Source organism: Ammospiza nelsoni, chromosome 4 (assembly GCF_027579445.1).
Source record: "Ammospiza nelsoni isolate bAmmNel1 chromosome 4, bAmmNel1.pri, whole genome shotgun sequence".
NCBI classification, from domain to species: domain Eukaryota; kingdom Metazoa; phylum Chordata; class Aves; order Passeriformes; family Passerellidae; genus Ammospiza; species Ammospiza nelsoni.
In genome coordinates this window covers 31922331-31928702 of record NC_080636.1, presented here as the reverse complement: position 1 = coordinate 31928702, position 6372 = coordinate 31922331, and positions in this window count along the sequence as shown.

Below are 6372 nucleotides of genomic sequence, written 5' to 3'. Positions count from 1 at the left end.
GAACCACATGCTGACAAATCTGTAGGACCATTCTCACTTTTTGTGATTTCTTGTACAAATGAAGAGAAGAGCAGAACAATAAGTTTCTGTGGCTTAAAAAGAGAGATTTGCTAATTACTAGACCAGCAATGGATTGTTCTCAGGTGGTAAGAGAGAGGAAGAGAGATGTTACTATCTACCAGAAGTATATTAACATTTCTCCCTTTTGGTCAGTCTTTGGGCACCTGACAATCACTGGTCATCTTACATCCTGATAATCGTTGTAGACTCATTCCAGGTTGGAAGGGACCTCAAGGATCATCTGGTCCAGTCTTTGCTGGTGAAAGCACAGTCTGGATGGGTCACCATCACCCTGTCCTGCTGAATCTTAAGTCTCCAGTGCTGGGGAATCCACCACTTGCCACATAATGGAGAGATTATTCCAAAGGCTGATTATTCTCCTTGTGGAAAGTTTTGTCTTGTGTCCAGTTGGAATCTTCCCAAGCGTAACTTGCACATATCACTCCTCACTTTTCCATAAGACTCCTTATGAAAAGGGAATCTCCAACTTCTTAGTAGACACCCTTTAAATACAGGAACACAGTAATAAGGTGTGCCTAAGCTTATTTTCTCCCAGCTGGAAAAGTCCAGTTTTCTCAGCCTTTCCTCATGTGACAGGCTACACAGTAATTTGGTCATCTTTATTGCCCTTTACTGCACCTTCTCCACCCTGTCCACATCTTTTTTGTATAGCAGGGGCCAAAACTGAACACAATATTCAGATGTGGCCTGACCAGAACTGAGTAGAATGGCATAGTTACTTTATTTCTCCTGGCATTGATGCAGCCAAGTCTTGTATTGGCTTTCTTTGCTGCAGCAACAGACTGTTCACTCACGCTGAACTGCTTGTCCACCAGGACCCTCTATGCTTTTCCATAGAGCTTTTCCTTAGCCAGATAGATCCCCAGCCTGTGCTGCTCTCCTGGATTATGTTTTTCCATGTGCAGGACCTTATATTTGTCCTTACTGAACTCGAAGGCTCTTGTTAGCCTAATTTTTTAGCCTGTCCATGTTTTCCTGCAGGCTGGCTCTCCCTTCCAAAGTGTCCACTGCCTCACTCAGTTGGTATCACTGACAAACTTCATCTGAGTATATGAAGTTGATCCCATAATCCCAACCACTGATGAAGATACTAAACAGCCTTGGGCCCACTGTCGTTCCTTGGGGGACTCCACTTGTGGCAGTTGCCAGGGTGAGAGGGAGCAATTTCCCACCACCCTCCAGGTGTGGCTGGGCAGCCAGTTTCCAACCCACGGCATGGATCACAGATCCACGCCATCACATACACATTTCTGTAGGAGGAGGCCATGGGAAACCATATCAAAAGCCTTGGAGATACCCAGGTAGACAACGTTCAAGCAGGTTCATTTGTTGTAAGAGGCAATCAAGTTTGTCAAGCAAAATTTGTCCTTGGTCAATCTGTGCTAGCTTTTCCTAATCATGGACTCCATTTGACTTGTAACAGCGCCCAGGAAAATTTTTTCCATAGGTTTCCCAGGGAATGAAGTAATACAGATGGCCCTATAGTTTTCTGAGTCCTCTCTGAAGTCCTTGTAGACAGGAGTGACATTAGCCGCCTTTTAGTCTTCTTGGATGTCCCCCAAATACCACAACTCAAAAATTATGGAGAGTGCCCCCACAGCTATATGGGCCAACTTTCCTTGGTTGGATACTGTCAGAGCACATTGATGTGTAGAGGTCAAGCTCCTTTAATAGCTCACACACCTACCCTTCCTTCACAGATACTGGGTCTGTGTTTGCATCAGCCAGGATTTTTTCACAAGGTGTGGAGCTGATAGAAGGACAAGGATGAAGAAAGTGTTGAGTACCTCTGCCTTTTCAGCCTTGTTGGTGACTAATTAATCTCTCCTGTTAAACAGCAGGAAAATGCTTTCCTTCTGTTTCCTCTTGTTTACATACCTATCCTGGTTTCACCTGGCATAGAATTTATTTTCATCCTCATACCTGGCACAATGCTCTGTTTTAAATTGGTATGAGAATAATATTGATTACACCCTAATGTTTTAGTTCAAAGTTGCGTTTGCCCAACAGCAAAGACTTTTCAGTGCCCCATGCTCTGCCAGTGAGAGGCTCCACAAGAAGCTGTGGGAGGGCATGGTCAGGACAGCTGACCCCAACTGGTCAAAGGGATATTCCATACCACAGAAGGCCTGCTCAGTACATGAACTGGGGTGGGAGGTGGTTGGAAGGGACCTGTTGCTGCTTGGGGCTACACTGAGGTCAGTGGGTGGTAAGGAATTGTTTTGTGTAATTGCTTGTGTTTCTTAGGCTTTGTTCCTCTCTCTTATTTTCCTGTCTTCATTTTACTCTATTATATTTAAATCATTAAACTTTTCTTATCTCCACCCATAGGTTTTATTTTTTCCCTGATACTCTACTCTGTTCCACTGGGATGGGGTGTATGCATGGTACTTTGTCATGGTCTAAGCCATGATAGTACTTCCAGAACTCTTGTAGTTTTTGACATCTCACAAATTTCCATTTGAGCTGAGGTTTTGCTTTTCTAATTTCATCTCTGCACACCCTCGCCATGGCCTTATGCTTACTTGGATGTAATCCTGAAACCCAGAAGAAGATTCACAGAGAACTGGGACAAGGTGTTTGGTAAGTTTTCCATTCCTCCTTTATCAAGATTGAAGAAATTGAGATAGGAATGCACCGTGGGGCCATTCTAGGGTTTTAGGTAGCCGGAGGTGGCTGGAATGGGTGCTACAATGTCTGCAGGAGAGAGTACTTAGAAAGTTTTCCAGGTAAAGGGTAGGGTTTTTCTCTTTTTTATTTTATGGTAAAGCAGTTATAGATAGCCACCTATTTGCTGTTTTAATCCTTCTTCCTTTCCCTTTTCTCTTAGGTGAAGGATATCAAGGATATTATAATAATATAACATAATATTGCTGTTACAACTCGTGCCTTACCAAGATTTTCCCTGACCTGGAGGAGTTTAGTCCTGAGTGATTCTTCCCTGAACATTATAAGGAAAAGCACCTGTATAGTTCCCAAATATTTAATGTTGTTGACAGTTTTCATGCATCAATCACTTTGTAACTGACATTTCTGGTCTCACTAGGGGCTGATGTGAAGGATATTTCACCCCTATTTTCCCTTTCAATCTTGTGATTGTTTTCATGGTAGGCTTTTCAGCTGAGTGGAGATGTCATGGTGTCAGTAGCAGGGCTGGCCTCTCTGAGAAAAGGCTAGAGAGGAGAACACGGTTCCTGCTGGCTCCACTCTGGATCCACTGCAGGACACAGCTGAGCTAAGCAGCCAAACCAGTGGCACTTCAGTGAAAAAGTATTTACAAGTGTACAAAAAAAAGCTATGAAGTGTGGGGAGGGAAACAGCAATGCAAACACCAAGTTCTGAAGGAGGAGGAGGGAATGGTCCAGGTTCCAGAGCAGAGATTCCTCAGCAGCATGTGGAGAAACTATGCTGGAGCAGAAGAAAAGAATGAGGAGGGAGCAGCAGAGAGGAACTTTTGTCTTTGTTTTTAGCTTCCTCATTATCTGTTTTTAATTGCCTGTAAATTAAATTGAATTTCCAAATTTGGCTCTGTTTTGCCCGTGATGGTAACCAATAAGCAATCTTTCAGTCTGTTTTGGCTCATAAGCTTTTGTGTCCTGTTGAGGGAGGGGAGTGAATGGGGGGTCTGACTGCTGGCCAAGGCTAACCCACATCAGCTTCTAAGAGGATGTACACCTATGACTGTGTTATGTGCATGCACATGAAATGTGGACAAAGAACTTCCTAGAGCAAATACTGATACCAAATCTTCCATGCTGCAAGAATGCAGGTAGCAGACTTGCAGTGCTGTGCTTCTGTGCCCCACAAGTTTTTCCTAGCCTTAAACTGCCCTGTTTATTCATTCTTCATGACTTCTGGCTCACTTCATGTAGTGTGTTGCATGCTGCTACATGCTTTCTTTAAACTTGCTGGAGTTTAGCAAGGGCAGCCCTCTACAATCTAGCCAAATCACAGAGAATCTTCACTTGTGACCTTGGAGGAGTTGTGATCATCCAGCTTGGGAGTGTGTCCTTTCCTGGAAACATTGATAAATAAACACAGGTGTGGTGCTTTGGTAGCTACTTAGTGTTGTCTATTAGTTATGCAAACACAACTAACACCTTATCAGAATTGCTGTGAAACAGTAGTCCGTGTTCTGGGGCATGAGTGGTGGTCTCTGTTATTGTAAGTCACATTTTTATCCTGGTAGGGAAGATTATGATTTCTTAGCAGGCAGGCTTTTGTATTCTGTTGCGGATAATTCATTCATGTAAAATGTCTTGTAGTGAAGGAGCCAAACAGTTGCTGCTGTACAGTGAACCCTGGGTTGCAGAAACCAAGCAAGGTATGCTTGATGGAGGTGGCATCAAACCAATCAGTGTCTCTGAAAAACAGCTGTGGTCTCTGTCACAAATGCTGTTAATATCCTTTACCTCTGTGAGAAAGCACCCACAGAAGGATTTGAAGCTGGAGTCTTCCTCAGGATTTGTTATTGGAAGACTAAACTTTGGGTATGAACCTTTAGTAGCCTTGTTTGGGCATGAAATTTAGTATCAGGTCCTAAAATTCCTCTCTGAGGACTGGGGAGATCTCTGAGCTCTCCACCTGTCCAGCTGATGACATATTTTGAAATGGAGACATACTGTGTTACGTTTTCTTTGTCTAGGTGATGGCTATTGATGTCTACAAATAGCCTCTTTATTTTAGAGTAGCTTTCTGCATAAGGGTTAATCATGTTGCAATGGTGTGTGTTTAGAAAGAGGGAAGCTCTTGCTAAGAAAGCCTTTCTTAAGAAAAAAACAATTTTTCAGAATGGGTTGTGTACTTTTCTGTCCAGCTTGGCTGCTGAGCTATTCAGCTTGTACTTCAGCTTGGCTGCTGACCTCAGCTATGTTCTGCAGTGGATCCAGAGTGGAGCCAGCAGGAACCCCCCCTCTGTTGTATCAGATCCGCTTTAGACTTGATTTGCTTTGATTTTATTTTGTTTTGGTTTTTTTTCTTGCTGCTAATGATGATTTTATTAGTTTTTCTTATTGAAGAATCCAGGCTTCATTCTAGGGACCAGCAGAAGCCTGTGTTGTCATTGTATTTCATGGCTGACACAGCTGCCTAACAAGTTGCTTGTCTTCTGCCAGCACAGGTAGATTGGCTTCCACTTAGGCAAGAGGCTGAAGAAGAATAGGTTTGCACTGTTTTATAAAAGGATATAATATATACCCTTTTATAAAGAGGATTTATAAAAGCAACGATTCACTAACCAGTGGAGTGCTCACAGAAATCCAACACTGAACAATAGTTCCCAGGGTAAAAAGGAAATGCTGATCACCATCTGGTAGAAAACTTACTTCCTACAGAACATCCTCCAAGTTTTGTTATGATTCCAAGTCTTGATGACATAATTAGGCCTCAAAGATGCTAGACCTCTCATTTCTTGTTTGTTGGGTGTATATCTTTTATGTCTCATTCCAGTGTTTCTGCTGGTTTTTATTAACATCATCACCATTGCCAGCTGCTGGCAGGATGCTGCAATGTTTGCTTTGCAGTGTTCCTTACTGCTTTCCCAATGCCTTTCCACCTTCTTGCTGTTTCACAGGGTTTTTCTGGTTTTTGGTGTTTGGGCTTTTTGTTTTTTTCTGTAGAAGGAGTAATCAGCAGTTAGAAGTACAGAATTTTGACTCAGAAGCACAGATAGTCACTTAATCTAATTATTGGTGCAATTAAGGCAACAAACTGCACGACTTTTTGTAAATATGAGAGTATAATTATTCAGCTGATCTCTGTGTTAGAAATACAAAAGGTGAGTCTCTTTGTCCTGTTTGCTTGCTTCCTTCCCAGGTTGTCACCTGAACAAAAGATGGGACTGATGGTTGTCTAACTTGCCTATGTGTTTGCAAGACTGGGTATATATCTGCTGCTTTCTGTCACAAACCATTACAAATAACAGCAAGAGTAGCAAAGTTCATTTCCAGCTGTTTACTGTGCAGAAAGATATAGCAGTCAGTGTTTATGATAAAGTCTCTGCTGGGAGATTGCAAGAACAAAGTGCCAAAATTTACCCTCCTCTGATGCCAAGGGTCACAGAAACTTACTTAACTTCTGATGTTCTGAGCTTTCTGTTAGTTTTTTTCTTAGTTGTTTTGTTTATGCTATTTGTTGATTTGCTAAAAATCAGTGCAGTCATTTTTGGTACAAAGCAAAGAGGATAAATGTGACTATGGCCATACACACATACCATTTGTGCTTTATTTGGAGGGTGAAGTTTTGTGAATTGGCTGTGAACCATGCTGCCTCTACCAAAATTCTGTTTGACCA